We start from the raw sequence: 17,396 nt of genomic DNA on the forward strand, positions 1-17,396 counted from the left end.
CTCAGACAACTTGGAAGCGTTTGCTACACTCCAGTACAACTCGCTGCTCGGCAGGACGTTCGGGCAGGCTGTGGATATTTTCCACTCAAGCTGAACAGGCCCTGAGAGGCAGGCGAGACTTGAAAACATTCCTTGCCTACCTCTCCTTGAAGGCAGCGGTTAGCACTGTGTTCCAGGGCCCAGAATCTGAGCTGGGGAGGCCTTCGGTCTCCACGAAGAGGCATGCTTTGGGTTCAGTGTATGTACGAGTTTCTCAGGAGCAAGTTCTGCTTCTCTTATTTCGCCTCCTTTAGCTGTGTTTGGCAGCCCTTGGTATGCCCTAGGCCCTCGAAAGCAAGAGATTTTCACGGGGGGCCTTTGGAACGGGATATTGATCGAAGGACACTACGGCCACTGTTTCCTACCATCCAGCCACAGCTCTTCGGTGTTTCTTAGGGCGGTGAGGTATAACGAATGGGCACACAGGGTTTATGTTCTTGAAGAGATGCGTACGGCGTTGAGGGAAGGGGTCATTTCAACGCTATGCCAAACTCGGTGGTCTGAGACGGAAGAGGAGTCCCAGCCTGGCAGTCTGCAAGAAAGGACGTCTTCACTGAGGAGAGAATGTGCTGTTCCTTCCCCACAAGACGCGGGGCGTTGGAGACTTTCTTGCTCTTCCCTGAATGCACTTTACAGACTGTAGCTGAACAGTGGGCTAAGCGCAGAGAGACCTGCACCAGTAACCTTCGAAACTGTCATTGGAAATTGGCTGGGTCTTTGTGCTCCAAGGCTGAGTAGAAAAGCTAACCTCTTCCAAACCAGAGAGAGGCAGGTCTCCTTCTCGGTGGTCCTACATGATATGCTGTCTCACGAGCTCAAAGCAAAGAAATCCTGGGCAACTGTTGCTTCTGGACAAGGACCGTAACCTTGGGCAACGGGGTATTCCGAGAAGGAGAAGGAGGCCGTTGTTTCCTCCCATCACGCTACAACTCCTTTGTGTTTCATGGGAGGTAAGATGTAATGAATGGGGACCCATGGAGTATAGTCTTTCAGAGATGTGTCCGGCCTTGAGGGAAGGGGTCATTGCAGGGCTATGCCGAACTCGGCCTTCGGAAAAGGAATAGGAGCTCGGGGCAGGCAGGCTGCAAGAAAAGATTTCTTTACGAAGAGGAAATGTGCCGTTCCTAAACAACATGGTGCGGGAGGCTGCAGAGTGGATGCTACTTCACTGAATGCACCTAGGAGACGGGAGCTGAGCAGGGGGCTGATGGCAGAGAGACCTTCAATACTACAGTTCTAAAGTATCATTGGGAGCTGACTGGATCTCTGTGTTCAAAGGCTCAAAGGCAGAAAAGCGAACCTCTGAGAACCCGGAGAAAGGCTGGTCTCCTTCTCTGCGGTTCTGCATGGTATGCTGTCTCACGAGCTCCTGGGAAAGAACTCCTTGGCAACTGCCGCTTCTGGGCAAGGACATCCAGCTAGGCGGCTGAGGAAGGTTGTGCAGAAAGTCCCCGAAATGTAACACTAGGTTTCCATTAGGAAACATGCTGTGTCACTCTCCAGAAGGGCCACACTGACCCCTGAAGGGTCTAGAAGCTTTGGCAAGCCGCGTACAGCTCAGAGTCTCCCAGCGTCCCCAGGTTTCCTTTCATGTATCCTGGCACACAGCAGAAAACGTTGCTCGGGACGTGAAGCTGTGCTGGCTCTGGGAAAGTTAGTTTTCGGAGGGGGGACAGAGGCAATTCAATCTAACCCTGTCAAGGCAGCATCTGCGTTTTCTTCTCTCGTGGCGCACTGCACGGGGTTCCATGAACCTGAAATGCTCTCAGTGTGTCGCTAACATAACGTGGCAATCAACCTCAGTGGTTTCAGCGGCATTCGAGGGTCCAACTCCTCAAGAGGCCTCGCCCCTCACGAGCCCCCTAGAAGAAATGTTGCGTCTTCTGTCTCGCCATCAGGAGGAGTTCTGTGCACCGTGTTGGTGCCTGGAGCGTAGGAAAGATGCACTCGATGTGCGGATGTAGGAAGTATACCAGGGCAGACGTCTGTTCAAATGCTTCTGCTCTAGGAACTATGCTGCCTGCCCAGAGAGCATTGTGCTCTAAAAGAGTGGCAGAGAAGGCCGTTCACACCACAGCAATGGCCTCTTTCCCCTCAGACAACTTGGAAGCGTTTGCTACACTCCAGTACAACTCGCTGCTCGGCAGGACGTTCGGGCAGGCTGTGGATATTTTCCACTCAAGCTGAACAGGCCCTGAGAGGCAGGCGAGACTTGAAAACATTCCTTGCCTACCTCTCCTTGAAGGCAGCGGTTAGCACTGTGTTCCAGGGCCCAGAATCTGAGCTGGGGAGGCCTTCGGTCTCCACGAAGAGGCATGCTTTGGGTTCAGTGTATGTACGAGTTTCTCAGGAGCAAGTTCTGCTTCTCTTATTTCGCCTCCTTTAGCTGAGTTTGGCAGCCCTTGGTATGCCCTAGGCCCTCGAAAGCAAGAGATTTTCACGGGGGGCCTTTGGAACGGGATATTGATCGAAGGACACTACGGCCACTGTTTCCTACCATCCAGCCACAGCTCTTCGGTGTTTCTTAGGGCGGTGAGGTATAACGAATGGGCACACAGGGTTTATGTTCTTGAAGAGATGCGTACGGCGTTGAGGGAAGGGGTCATTTCAACGCTATGCCAAACTCGGTGTTCTGAGACGGAAGAGGAGTCCCAGCCTGGCAGTCTGCAAGAAAGGACGTCTTCACTGAGGAGAGAATGTGCTGTTCCTTCCCCACAAGACGCGGGGAGTTGGAGACTTTCTTGCTCTTCCCTGAATGCACTTTACAGACTGTACCTGAACGGTGGGCTAAGCGCAGAGAGACCTGCACCAGTAACCTTCGAAACTGTCCTTGGGAATTGGCTGGGTCTTTGTGCTCCAAGGCTGAGTAGAAAAGCTAACCTCTTCCAAACCAGAGAGAAGCAGGTCTCCTTCTCGGTGGTCCTACATGATATGCTGTCTCACGAGCTCAAAGCAAAGAAATCCTGGGCAACTGTTGCTTCTGGACAAGGCCCGTAACCTTGGGCAACGGGGTATTCCGAGAAGGAGAAGGAGGCCGTTGTTTCCTCCCATCACGCTACAACTCCTTTGTGTTTCATGGGAGGTAAGTTGTAATGAATGGGGACCCATGGAGTATAGTCTTTCAGAGATGTGTCCGGCCTTGAGGGAAGGGGTCATTGCAGGGCTATGCCGAACTCGGCCTTCGGAAAAGGAATAGGAGCTCGGGGCAGGCAGGCTGCAAGAAAAGATTTCTTTACGAAGAGGAAATGTGCCGTTCCTAAACAACATGGTGCGGGAGGCTGCAGAGTGGATGCTACTTCACTGAATGCACCTAGGAGACGGGAGCTGAGCAGGGGGCTGATGGCAGAGAGACCTTCAATACTACAGTTCTAAAGTATCATTGGGAGCTGACTGGATCTCTGTGTTCAAAGGCTCAAAGGCAGAAAAGCGAACCTCTGAGAACCCGGAGAAAGGCTGGTCTCCTTCTCTGCGGTTCTGCATGGTATGCTGTCTCACGAGCTCCTGGGAAAGAACTCCTTGGCAACTGCCGCTTCTGGGCAAGGACATCCAGCTAGGCGGCTGAGGAAGGTTGTGCAGAAAGTCCCCGAAATGTAACACTAGGTTTCCATTAGGAAACATGCTGTGTCACTCTCCAGAAGGGCCACACTGACCCCTGAAGGGTCTAGAAGCTTTGGCAAGCCGCGTACAGCTCAGAGTCTCCCAGCGTCCCCAGGTTTCCTTTCATGTATCCTGGCACACAGCAGAAAACGTTGCTCGGGACGTGAAGCTGTGCTGGCTCTGGGAAAGTTAGTTTTCGGAGGGGGGACAGAGGCAATTCAATCTAACCCTGTCAAGGCAGCATCTGCGTTTTCTTCTCTCGTGGCGCACTGCACGGGGTTCCATGAACCTGAAATGCTCTCAGTGTGTCGCTAACATAACGTGGCAATCAACCTCAGTGGTTTCAGCGGCATTCGAGGGTCCAACTCCTCAAGAGGCCTCGCCCCTCACGAGCCCCCTAGAAGAAATGTTGCGTCTTCTGTCTCGCCATCAGGAGGAGTTCTGTGCACCGTGTTGGTGCCTGGAGCGTAGGAAAGATGCACTCGATGTGCGGATGTAGGAAGTATACCAGGGCAGACGTCTGTTCAAATGCTTCTGCTCTAGGAACTATCCTGCCTGCCCAGAGAGCACTGTGCTCCGAAAGAGTGGCAGAGAAGGCCGTTCACACCACAGCAATGGCCTCTTTCCCCTCAGACAACTTGGAAGCGTTTGCTACACTCCAGTACAACTCGCTGCTCGGCAGGACGTTCGGGCAGGCTGTGGATATTTTCCACTCAAGCTGAACAGGCCCTGAGAGGCAGGCGAGACTTGAAAACATTCCTTGCCTACCTCTCCTTGAAGGCAGCGGTTAGCACTGTGTTCCAGGGCCCAGAATCTGAGCTGGGGAGGCCTTCGGTCTCCACGAAGAGGCATGCTTTCGGTTCAGTGTATGTACGAGTTTCTCAGGAGCAAGTTCTGCTTCTCTTATTTCGCCTCCTTTAGCTGTGTTTGGCAGCCCTTGGAATGCCCTAGGCCCTCGAAAGCAAGAGATTTTCACGGGGGGCCTTTGGAACGGGATATTGATCGAAGGACACTACGGCCACTGTTTCCTACCATCCAGCCACAGCTCTTCAGTGTTTCTTAGGGCGGTGAGGTATAACGAATGGGCACACAGGGTTTATGTTCTTGAAGAGATGCCTACGGCGTTGAGGGAAGGGGTCATTTCAACGCTATGCCAAACTCGGTGGTCTGAGACGGAAGAGGAGTCCCAGCCTGGCAGTCTGCAAGAAAGGACGTCTTCACTGAGGAGAGAATGTGCTGTTCCTTCCCCACAAGACGCGGGGCGTTGGAGACTTTCTTGCTCTTCCCTGAATGCACTTTACAGACTGTAGCTGAACGGTGGGCTAAGCGCAGAGAGACCTGCATCAGTAACCTTCGAAACTGTCCTTGGGAATTGGCTGGGTCTTTGTGCTCCAAGGCTGAGTAGAAAAGCTAACCTCTTCCAAACCAGAGAGAGGCAGGTCTCCTTCTCGGCGGTCCTACATGATATGCTGTCTCACGAGCTCAAAGCAAAGAAATCCTGGGCAACTGTTGCTTCTGGACAAGGCCCGTAACCTTGGGCAACGGGGTATTCCGAGAAGGAGAAGGAGGCCGTTGTTTCCTCCCATCACGCTGCAACTCCTTTGTGTTTCATGGGAGGTAAGATGTAATGAATGGGGACCCATGGAGTATAGTCTTTCAGAGATGTGTCCGGCCTTGAAGGAAGGGGTCATTGCAGGGCTATGCCGAACTCGGCCTTCGGAAAAGGAATAGGAGCTCGGGCCAGGCAGGCTGCAAGAAAAGATTTCTTTACGAAGAGGAAATGTGCCGTTCCTAAACAACATGGTGCGGGAGGCTGCAGAGTGGATGCTACTTCACTGAATGCACCTAGGAGACGGGAGCTGAGCAGGGGGCTGATGGCAGAGAGACCTTCAATACTACAGTTCTAAAGTATCATTGGGAGCTGACTGGATCTCTGTGTTCAAAGGCTCAAAGGCAGAAAAGCGAACCTCTGAGAACCCGGAGAAAGGCTGGTCTCCTTCTCTGCGGTTCTGCATGGTATGCTGTCTCACGAGCTCCTGGGAAAGAACTCCTTGGCAACTGCCGCTTCTGGGCAAGGACATCCAGCTAGGCGGCTGAGGAAGGTTGTGCAGAAAGTCCCCGAAATGTAACACTAGGTTTCCATTAGGAAACATGCTGTGTCACTCTCCAGAAGGGCCACACTGACCCCTGAAGGGTCTAGAAGCTTTGGCAAGCCGCGTACAGCTCAGAGTCTCCCAGCGTCCCCAGGTTTCCTTTCATGTATCCTGGCACACAGCAGAAAACGTTGCTCGGGACGTGAAGCTGTGCTGGCTCTGGGAAAGTTAGTTTTCGGAGGGGGGACAGAGGCAATTCAATCTAACCCTGTCAAGGCAGCATCTGCGTTTTCTTCTCTCGTGGCGCACTGCACGGGGTTCCATGAACCTGAAATGCTCTCAGTGTGTCGCTAACATAACGTGGCAATCAACCTCAGTGGTTTCAGCGGCATTCGAGGGTCCAACTCCTCAAGAGGCCTCGCCCCTCACGAGCCCCCTAGAAGAAATGTTGCGTCTTCTGTCTCGCCATCAGGAGGAGTTCTGTGCACCGTGTTGGTGCCTGGAGCGTAGGAAAGATGCACTCGATGTGCGGATGTAGGAAGTATACCAGGGCAGACGTCTGTTCAAATGCTTCCGCTCTAGGAACTATCCTGCCTGCCCAGAGAGCACTGTGCTCCGAAAGAGTGGCAGAGAAGGCCGTTCACACCACAGCAATGGCCTCTTTCCCCTCAGACAACTTGGAAGCGTTTGCTACACTCCAGTACAACTCGCTGCTCGGCAGGACGTTCGGGCAGGCTGTGGATATTTTCCACTCAAGCTGAACAGGCCCTGAGAGGCAGGCGAGACTTGAAAACATTCCTTGCCTACCTCTCCTTGAAGGCAGCGGTTAGCACTGTGTTCCAGGGCCCAGAATCTGAGCTGGGGAGGCCTTCGGTCTCCACGAAGAGGCATGCTTTGGGTTCAGTGTATGTACGAGTTTCTCAGGAGCAAGTTCTGCTTCTCTTATTTCGCCTCCTTTAGCTGTGTTTGGCAGCCCTTGGAATGCCCTAGGCCCTCGAAAGCAAGAGATTTTCACGGGGGGGCCTTTGGAACGGGATATTGATCGAAGGACACTACGGCCACTGTTTCCTACCATCCAGCCACAGCTCTTCGGTGTTTCTTAGGGCGGTGAGGTATAACGAATGGGCACACAGGGTTTATGTTCTTGAAGAGATGCCTACGGCGTTGAGGGAAGGGGTCATTTCAACGCTATGCCAAACTCGGTGGTCTGAGACGGAAGAGGAGTCCCAGCCTGGCAGTCTGCAAGAAAGGACGTCTTCACTGAGGAGAGAATGTGCTGTTCCTTCCCCACAAGACGCGGGGCGTTGGAGACTTTCTTGCTCTTCCCTGAATGCACTTTACAGACTGTACCTGAACGGTGGGCTAAGCGCAGAGAGACCTGCATCAGTAACCTTCGAAACTGTCCTTGGGAATTGGCTGGGTCTTTGTGCTCCAAGGCTGAGTAGAAAAGCTAACCTCTTCCAAACCAGAGAGAGGCAGGTCTCCTTCTCGGCGGTCCTACATGATATGCTGTCTCACGAGCTCAAAGCAAAGAAATCCTGGGCAACTGTTGCTTCTGGACAAGGCCCGTAACCTTGGGCAACGGGGTATTCCGAGAAGGAGAAGGAGGCCGTTGTTTCCTCCCATCACGCTACAACTCCTTTGTGTTTCATGGGAGGTAAGATGTAATGAATGGGGACCCATGGAGTATAGTCTTTCAGAGATGTGTCCGGCCTTGAGGGAAGGGGTCATTGCAGGGCTATGCCGAACTCGGCCTTCGGAAAAGGAATAGGAGCTCGGGCCAGGCAGGCTGCAAGAAAAGATTTCTTTACGAAGAGGAAATGTGCCGTTCCTAAACAACATGGTGCGGGAGGCTGCAGAGTGGATGCTACTTCACTGAATGCACCTAGGAGACGGGAGCTGAGCAGGGGGCTGATGGCAGAGAGACCTTCAATACTACAGTTCTAAAGTATCATTGGGAGCTGACTGGATCTCTGTGTTCAAAGGCTCAAAGGCAGAAAAGCGAACCTCTGAGAACCCGGAGAAAGGCTGGTCTCCTTCTCTGCGGTTCTGCATGGTATGCTGTCTCACGAGCTCCTGGGAAAGAACTCCTTGGCAACTGCCGCTTCTGGGCAAGGACATCCAGCTAGGCGGCTGAGGAAGGTTGTGCAGAAAGTCCCCGAAATGTAACACTAGGTTTCCATTAGGAAACATGCTGTGTCACTCTCCAGAAGGGCCACACTGACCCCTGAAGGGTCTAGAAGCTTTGGCAAGCCGCGTACAGCTCAGAGTCTCCCAGCGTCCCCAGGTTTCCTTTCATGTATCCTGGCACACAGCAGAAAACGTTGCTCGGGACGTGAAGCTGTGCTGGCTCTGGGAAAGTTAGTTTTCGGAGGGGGGACAGAGGCAATTCAATCTAACCCTGTCAAGGCAGCATCTGCGTTTTCTTCTCTCGTGGCGCACTGCACGGGGTTCCATGAACCTGAAATGCTCTCAGTGTGTCGCTAACATAACGTGGCAATCAACCTCAGTGGTTTCAGCGGCATTCGAGGGTCCAACTCCTCAAGAGGCCTCGCCCCTCACGAGCCCCCTAGAAGAAATGTTGCGTCTTCTGTCTCGCCATCAGGAGGAGTTCTGTGCACCGTGTTGGTGCCTGGAGCGTAGGAAAGATGCACTCGATGTGCGGATGTAGGAAGTATACCAGGGCAGACGTCTGTTCAAATGCTTCTGCTCTAGGAACTATGCTGCCTGCCCAGAGAGCATTGTGCTCCAAAAGAGTGGCAGAGAAGGCCGTTCACACCACAGCAATGGCCTCTTTCCCCTCAGACAACTTGGAAGCGTTTGCTACACTCCAGTACAACTCGCTGCTCGGCAGGACGTTCGGGCAGGCTGTGGATATTTTCCACTCAAGCTGAACAGGCCCTGAGAGGCAGGCGAGACTTGAAAACATTCCTTGCCTACCTCTCCTTGAAGGCAGCGGTTAGCACTGTGTTCCAGGGCCCAGAATCTGAGCTGGGGAGGCCTTCGGTCTCCACGAAGAGGCATGCTTTGGGTTCAGTGTATGTACGAGTTTCTCAGGAGCAAGTTCTGCTTCTCTTATTTCGCCTCCTTTAGCTGTGTTTGGCAGCCCTTGGAATGCCCTAGGCCCTCGAAAGCAAGAGATTTTCACGGGGGGGCCTTTGGAACGGGATATTGATCGAAGGACACTACGGCCACTGTTTCCTACCATCCAGCCACAGCTCTTCGGTGTTTCTTAGGGCGGTGAGGTATAACGAATGGGCACACAGGGTTTATGTTCTTGAAGAGATGCGTACGGCGTTGAGGGAAGGTGTCATTTCAACGCTATGCCAAACTCGGTGGTCTGAGACGGAAGAGGAGTCCCAGCCTGGCAGTCTGCAAGAAAGGACGTCTTCACTGAGGAGAGAATGTGCTGTTCCTTCCCCACAAGACGCGGGGCGTTGGAGACTTTCTTGCTCTTCCCTGAATGCACTTTACAGACTGTACCTGAACGGTGGGCTAAGCGCAGAGAGACCTGCACCAGTAACCTTCGAAACTGTCCTTGGGAATTGGCTGGGTCTTTGTGCTCCAAGGCTGAGTAGAAAAGCTAACCTCTTCCAAACCAGAGAGAGGCAGGTCTCCTTCTCGGTGGTCCTACATGATATGCTGTCTCACGAGCTCAAAGCAAAGAAATCCTGGGCAACTGTTGCTTCTGGACAAGGCCCGTAACCTTGGGCAACGGGGTATTCCGAGAAGGAGAAGGAGGCCGTTGTTTCCTCCCATCACGCTGCAACTCCTTTGTGTTTCATGGGAGGTAAGATGTAATGAATGGGGACTCATGGAGTATAGTCTTTCAGAGATGTGTCCGGCCTTGAGGGAAGGGGTCATTGCAGGGCTATGCCGAACTCGGCCTTCGGAAAAGGAATAGGAGCTCGGGGCAGGCAGGCTGCAAGAAAAGATTTCTTTACGAAGAGGAAATGTGCCGTTCCTAAACAACATGGTGCGGGAGGCTGCAGAGTGGATGCTACTTCACTGAATGCACCTAGGAGACGGGAGCTGAGCAGGGGGCTGATGGCAGAGAGACCTTCAATACTACAGTTCTAAAGTATCATTGGGAGCTGACTGGATCTCTGTGTTCAAAGGCTCAAAGGCAGAAAAGCGAACCTCTGAGAACCCGGAGAAAGGCTGGTCTCCTTCTCTGCGGTTCTGCATGGTATGCTGTCTCACGAGCTCCTGGGAAAGAACTCCTTGGCAACTGCCGCTTCTGGGCAAGGACATCCAGCTAGGCGGCTGAGGAAGGTTGTGCAGAAAGTCCCCGAAATGTAACACTAGGTTTCCATTAGGAAACATGCTGTGTCACTCTCCAGAAGGGCCACACTGACCCCTGAAGGGTCTAGAAGCTTTGGCAAGCCGCGTACAGCTCAGAGTCTCCCAGCGTCCCCAGGTTTCCTTTCATGTATCCTGGCACACAGCAGAAAACGTTGCTCGGGACGTGAAGCTGTGCTGGCTCTGGGAAAGTTAGTTTTCGGAGGGGGGACAGAGGCAATTCAATCTAACCCTGTCAAGGCAGCATCTGCGTTTTCTTCTCTCGTGGCGCACTGCACGGGGTTCCATGAACCTGAAATGCTCTCAGTGTGTCGCTAACATAACGTGGCAATCAACCTCAGTGGTTTCAGCGGCATTCGAGGGTCCAACTCCTCAAGAGGCCTCGCCCCTCACGAGCCCCCTAGAAGAAATGTTGCGTCTTCTGTCTCGCCATCAGGAGGAGTTCTGTGCACCGTGTTGGTGCCTGGAGCGTAGGAAAGATGCACTCGATGTGCGGATGTAGGAAGTATACCAGGGCAGACGTCTGTTCAAATGCTTCTGCTCTAGGAACTATCCTGCCTGCCCAGAGAGCACTGTGCTCCGAAAGAGTGGCAGAGAAGGCCGTTCACACCACAGCAATGGCCTCTTTCCCCTCAGACAACTTGGAAGCGTTTGCTACACTCCAGTACAACTCGCTGCTCGGCAGGACGTTCGGGCAGGCTGTGGATATTTTCCACTCAAGCTGAACAGGCCCTGAGAGGCAGGCGAGACTTGAAAACATTCCTTGCCTACCTCTCCTTGAAGGCAGCGGTTAGCACTGTGTTCCAGGGCCCAGAATCTGAGCTGGGGAGGCCTTCGGTCTCCACGAAGAGGCATGCTTTGGGTTCAGTGTATGTACGAGTTTCTCAGGAGCAAGTTCTGCTTCTCTTATTTCGCCTCCTTTAGCTGTGTTTGGCAGCCCTTGGAATGCCCTAGGCCCTCGAAAGCAAGAGATTTTCACGGGGGGGCCTTTGGAACGGGATATTGATCGAAGGACACTACGGCCACTGTTTCCTACCATCCAGCCACAGCTCTTCGGTGTTTCTTAGGGCGGTGAGGTATAACGAATGGGCACACAGGGTTTATGTTCTTGAAGAGATGCCTACGGCGTTGAGGGAAGGGGTCATTTCAACGCTATGCCAAACTCGGTGGTCTGAGACGGAAGAGGAGTCCCAGCCTGGCAGTCTGCAAGAAAGGACGTCTTCACTGAGGAGAGAATGTGCTGTTCCTTCCCCACAAGACGCGGGGCGTTGGAGACTTTCTTGCTCTTCCCTGAATGCACTTTACAGACTGTACCTGAACGGTGGGCTAAGCGCAGAGAGACCTGCATCAGTAACCTTCGAAACTGTCCTTGGGAATTGGCTGGGTCTTTGTGCTCCAAGGCTGAGTAGAAAAGCTAACCTCTTCCAAACCAGAGAGAGGCAGGTCTCCTTCTCGGCGGTCCTACATGATATGCTGTCTCACGAGCTCAAAGCAAAGAAATCCTGGGCAACTGTTGCTTCTGGACAAGGCCCGTAACCTTGGGCAACGGGGTATTCCGAGAAGGAGAAGGAGGCCGTTGTTTCCTCCCATCACGCTACAACTCCTTTGTGTTTCATGGGAGGTAAGATGTAATGAATGGGGACCCATGGAGTATAGTCTTTCAGAGATGTGTCCGGCCTTGAGGGAAGGGGTCATTGCAGGGCTATGCCGAACTCGGCCTTCGGAAAAGGAATAGGAGCTCGGGCCAGGCAGGCTGCAAGAAAAGATTTCTTTACGAAGAGGAAATGTGCCGTTCCTAAACAACATGGTGCGGGAGGCTGCAGAGTGGATGCTACTTCACTGAATGCACCTAGGAGACGGGAGCTGAGCAGGGGGCTGATGGCAGAGAGACCTTCAATACTACAGTTCTAAAGTATCATTGGGAGCTGACTGGATCTCTGTGTTCAAAGGCTCAAAGGCAGAAAAGCGAACCTCTGAGAACCCGGAGAAAGGCTGGTCTCCTTCTCTGCGGTTCTGCATGGTATGCTGTCTCACGAGCTCCTGGGAAAGAACTCCTTGGCAACTGCCGCTTCTGGGCAAGGACATCCAGCTAGGCGGCTGAGGAAGGTTGTGCAGAAAGTCCCCGAAATGTAACACTAGGTTTCCATTAGGAAACATGCTGTGTCACTCTCCAGAAGGGCCACACTGACCCCTGAAGGGTCTAGAAGCTTTGGCAAGCCGCGTACAGCTCAGAGTCTCCCAGCGTCCCCAGGTTTCCTTTCATGTATCCTGGCACACAGCAGAAAACGTTGCTCGGGACGTGAAGCTGTGCTGGCTCTGGGAAAGTTAGTTTTCGGAGGGGGGACAGAGGCAATTCAATCTAACCCTGTCAAGGCAGCATCTGCGTTTTCTTCTCTCGTGGCGCACTGCACGGGGTTCCATGAACCTGAAATGCTCTCAGTGTGTCGCTAACATAACGTGGCAATCAACCTCAGTGGTTTCAGCGGCATTCGAGGGTCCAACTCCTCAAGAGGCCTCGCCCCTCACGAGCCCCCTAGAAGAAATGTTGCGTCTTCTGTCTCGCCATCAGGAGGAGTTCTGTGCACCGTGTTGGTGCCTGGAGCGTAGGAAAGATGCACTCGATGTGCGGATGTAGGAAGTATACCAGGGCAGACGTCTGTTCAAATGCTTCTGCTCTAGGAACTATGCTGCCTGCCCAGAGAGCACTGTGCTCCGAAAGAGTGGCAGAGAAGGCCGTTCACACCACAGCAATGGCCTCTTTCCCCTCAGACAACTTGGAAGCGTTTGCTACACTCCAGTACAACTCGCTGCTCGGCAGGACGTTCGGGCAGGCTGTGGATATTTTCCACTCAAGCTGAACAGGCCCTGAGAGGCAGGCGAGACTTGAAAACATTCCTTGCCTACCTCTCCTTGAAGGCAGCGGTTAGCACTGTGTTCCAGGGCCCAGAATCTGAGCTGGGGAGGCCTTCGGTCTCCACGAAGAGGCATGCTTTGGGTTCAGTGTATGTACGAGTTTCTCAGGAGCAAGTTCTGCTTCTCTTATTTCGCCTCCTTTAGCTGTGTTTGGCAGCCCTTGGAATGCCCTAGGCCCTCGAAAGCAAGAGATTTTCACGGGGGGGCCTTTGGAACGGGATATTGATCGAAGGACACTACGGCCACTGTTTCCTACCATCCAGCCACAGCTCTTCGGTGTTTCTTAGGGCGGTGAGGTATAACGAATGGGCACACAGGGTTTATGTTCTTGAAGAGATGCGTACGGCGTTGAGGGAAGGTGTCATTTCAACGCTATGCCAAACTCGGTGGTCTGAGACGGAAGAGGAGTCCCAGCCTGGCAGTCTGCAAGAAAGGACGTCTTCACTGAGGAGAGAATGTGCTGTTCCTTCCCCACAAGACGCGGGGCGTTGGAGACTTTCTTGCTCTTCCCTGAATGCACTTTACAGACTGTACCTGAACGGTGGGCTAAGCGCAGAGAGACCTGCACCAGTAACCTTCGAAACTGTCCTTGGGAATTGGCTGGGTCTTTGTGCTCCAAGGCTGAGTAGAAAAGCTAACCTCTTCCAAACCAGAGAGAGGCAGGTCTCCTTCTCGGTGGTCCTACATGATATGCTGTCTCACGAGCTCAAAGCAAAGAAATCCTGGGCAACTGTTGCTTCTGGACAAGGCCCGTAACCTTGGGCAACGGGGTATTCCGAGAAGGAGAAGGAGGCCGTTGTTTCCTCCCATCACGCTGCAACTCCTTTGTGTTTCATGGGAGGTAAGATGTAATGAATGGGGACTCATGGAGTATAGTCTTTCAGAGATGTGTCCGGCCTTGAGGGAAGGGGTCATTGCAGGGCTATGCCGAACTCGGCCTTCGGAAAAGGAATAGGAGCTCGGGGCAGGCAGGCTGCAAGAAAAGATTTCTTTACGAAGAGGAAATGTGCCGTTCCTAAACAACATGGTGCGGGAGGCTGCAGAGTGGATGCTACTTCACTGAATGCACCTAGGAGACGGGAGCTGAGCAGGGGGCTGATGGCAGAGAGACCTTCAATACTACAGTTCTAAAGTATCATTGGGAGCTGACTGGATCTCTGTGTTCAAAGGCTCAAAGGCAGAAAAGCGAACCTCTGAGAACCCGGAGAAAGGCTGGTCTCCTTCTCTGCGGTTCTGCATGGTATGCTGTCTCACGAGCTCCTGGGAAAGAACTCCTTGGCAACTGCCGCTTCTGGGCAAGGACATCCAGCTAGGCGGCTGAGGAAGGTTGTGCAGAAAGTCCCCGAAATGTAACACTAGGTTTCCATTAGGAAACATGCTGTGTCACTCTCCAGAAGGGCCACACTGACCCCTGAAGGGTCTAGAAGCTTTGGCAAGCCGCGTACAGCTCAGAGTCTCCCAGCGTCCCCAGGTTTCCTTTCATGTATCCTGGCACACAGCAGAAAACGTTGCTCGGGACGTGAAGCTGTGCTGGCTCTGGGAAAGTTAGTTTTCGGAGGGGGGACAGAGGCAATTCAATCTAACCCTGTCAAGGCAGCATCTGCGTTTTCTTCTCTCGTGGCGCACTGCACGGGGTTCCATGAACCTGAAATGCTCTCAGTGTGTCGCTAACATAACGTGGCAATCAACCTCAGTGGTTTCAGCGGCATTCGAGGGTCCAACTCCTCAAGAGGCCTCGCCCCTCACGAGCCCCCTAGAAGAAATGTTGCGTCTTCTGTCTCGCCATCAGGAGGAGTTCTGTGCACCGTGTTGGTGCCTGGAGCGTAGGAAAGATGCACTCGATGTGCGGATGTAGGAAGTATACCAGGGCAGACGTCTGTTCAAATGCTTCTGCTCTAGGAACTATCCTGCCTGCCCAGAGAGCACTGTGCTCCGAAAGAGTGGCAGAGAAGGCCGTTCACACCACAGCAATGGCCTCTTTCCCCTCAGACAACTTGGAAGCGTTTGCTACACTCCAGTACAACTCGCTGCTCGGCAGGACGTTCGGGCAGGCTGTGGATATTTTCCACTCAAGCTGAACAGGCCCTGAGAGGCAGGCGAGACTTGAAAACATTCCTTGCCTACCTCTCCTTGAAGGCAGCGGTTAGCACTGTGTTCCAGGGCCCAGAATCTGAGCTGGGGAGGCCTTCGGTCTCCACGAAGAGGCATGCTTTGGGTTCAGTGTATGTACGAGTTTCTCAGGAGCAAGTTCTGCTTCTCTTATTTCGCCTCCTTTAGCTGTGTTTGGCAGCCCTTGGAATGCCCTAGGCCCTCGAAAGCAAGAGATTTTCACGGGGGGCCTTTGGAACGGGATATTGATCGAAGGACACTACGGCCACTGTTTCCTACCATCCAGCCACAGCTCTTCAGTGTTTCTTAGGGCGGTGAGGTATAACGAATGGGCACACAGGGTTTATGTTCTTGAAGAGATGCCTACGGCGTTGAGGGAAGGGGTCATTTCAACGCTATGCCAAACTCGGTGGTCTGAGACGGAAGAGGAGTCCCAGCCTGGCAGTCTGCAAGAAAGGACGTCTTCACTGAGGAGAGAATGTGCTGTTCCTTCCCCACAAGACGCGGGGCGTTGGAGACTTTCTTGCTCTTCCCTGAATGCACTTTACAGACTGTAGCTGAACGGTGGGCTAAGCGCAGAGAGACCTGCATCAGTAACCTTCGAAACTGTCCTTGGGAATTGGCTGGGTCTTTGTGCTCCAAGGCTGAGTAGAAAAGCTAACCTCTTCCAAACCAGAGAGAGGCAGGTCTCCTTCTCGGCGGTCCTACATGATATGCTGTCTCACGAGCTCAAAGCAAAGAAATCCTGGGCAACTGTTGCTTCTGGACAAGGCCCGTAACCTTGGGCAACGGGGTATTCCGAGAAGGAGAAGGAGGCCGTTGTTTCCTCCCATCACGCTGCAACTCCTTTGTGTTTCATGGGAGGTAAGATGTAATGAATGGGGACCCATGGAGTATAGTCTTTCAGAGATGTGTCCGGCCTTGAGGGAAGGGGTCATTGCAGGGCTATGCCGAACTCGGCCTTCGGAAAAGGAATAGGAGCTCGGGCCAGGCAGGCTGCAAGAAAAGATTTCTTTACGAAGAGGAAATGTGCCGTTCCTAAACAACATGGTGCGGGAGGCTGCAGAGTGGATGCTACTTCACTGAATGCACCTAGGAGACGGGAGCTGAGCAGGGGGCTGATGGCAGAGAGACCTTCAATACTACAGTTCTAAAGTATCATTGGGAGCTGACTGGATCTCTGTGTTCAAAGGCTCAAAGGCAGAAAAGCGAACCTCTGAGAACCCGGAGAAAGGCTGGTCTCCTTCTCTGCGGTTCTGCATGGTATGCTGTCTCACGAGCTCCTGGGAAAGAACTCCTTGGCAACTGCCGCTTCTGGGCAAGGACATCCAGCTAGGCGGCTGAGGAAGGTTGTGCAGAAAGTCCCCGAAATGTAACACTAGGTTTCCATTAGGAAACATGCTGTGTCACTCTCCAGAAGGGCCACACTGACCCCTGAAGGGTCTAGAAGCTTTGGCAAGCCGCGTACAGCTCAGAGTCTCCCAGCGTCCCCAGGTTTCCTTTCATGTATCCTGGCACACAGCAGAAAACGTTGCTCGGGACGTGAAGCTGTGCTGGCTCTGGGAAAGTTAGTTTTCGGAGGGGGGACAGAGGCAATTCAATCTAACCCTGTCAAGGCAGCATCTGCGTTTTCTTCTCTCGTGGCGCACTGCACGGGGTTCCATGAACCTGAAATGCTCTCAGTGTGTCGCTAACATAACGTGGCAATCAACCTCAGTGGTTTCAGCGGCATTCGAGGGTCCAACTCCTCAGGAGGCCTCGCCCCTCACGAGCCCCCTAGACGAAATGTTGCGTCTTCTGTCTCGCCATCAGGAGGAGTTCTGTGCACCGTGTTGGTGCCTGGAGCGTAGGAAAGATGCACTCGATGTGCGGATGTAGGAAGTATACCAGGGCAGACGTCTGTTCAAATGCTTCTGCTCTAGGAACTATCCTGCCTGCCCAGAGAGCACTGTGCTCCGAAAGAGTGGCAGAGAAGGCCGTTCACACCACAGCAATGGCCTCTTTCCCCTCAGACAACTTGGAAGCGTTTGCTACACTCCAGTACAACTCGCTGCTCGGCAGGACGTTCGGGCAGGCTGTGGATATTTTCCACTCAAGCTGAACAGGCCCTGAGAGGCAGGCGAGACTTGAAAACATTCCTTGCCTACCTCTCCTTGAAGGCAGCGGTTAGCACTGTGTTCCAGGGCCCAGAATCTGAGCTGGGGAGGCCTTCGGTCTCCACGAAGAGGCATGCTTTGGGTTCAGTGTATGTACGAGTTTCTCAGGAGCAAGTTCTGCTTCTCTTATTTCGCCTCCTTTAGCTGTGTTTGGCAGCCCTTGGAATGCCCTAGGCCCTCGAAAGCA

The 17,396-nt window shown here is 53.2% G+C and overlaps 1 long non-coding RNA gene across 1 annotated transcript in view; it reads right to left on the reverse strand.

Annotated features, from left to right (window-relative positions):
* The window catches only part of LOC309606203, a 910,895-nt gene that overhangs the window by 67,095 nt on the left and 826,404 nt on the right, over positions 1–17,396 (reverse strand). The window lies entirely within an intron of this gene.

This window comes from Balaenoptera borealis (genome assembly GCF_965194805.1).
Source record: "Balaenoptera borealis genome assembly, chromosome: 11".
Lineage (NCBI taxonomy): Eukaryota > Metazoa > Chordata > Mammalia > Artiodactyla > Balaenopteridae > Balaenoptera > Balaenoptera borealis.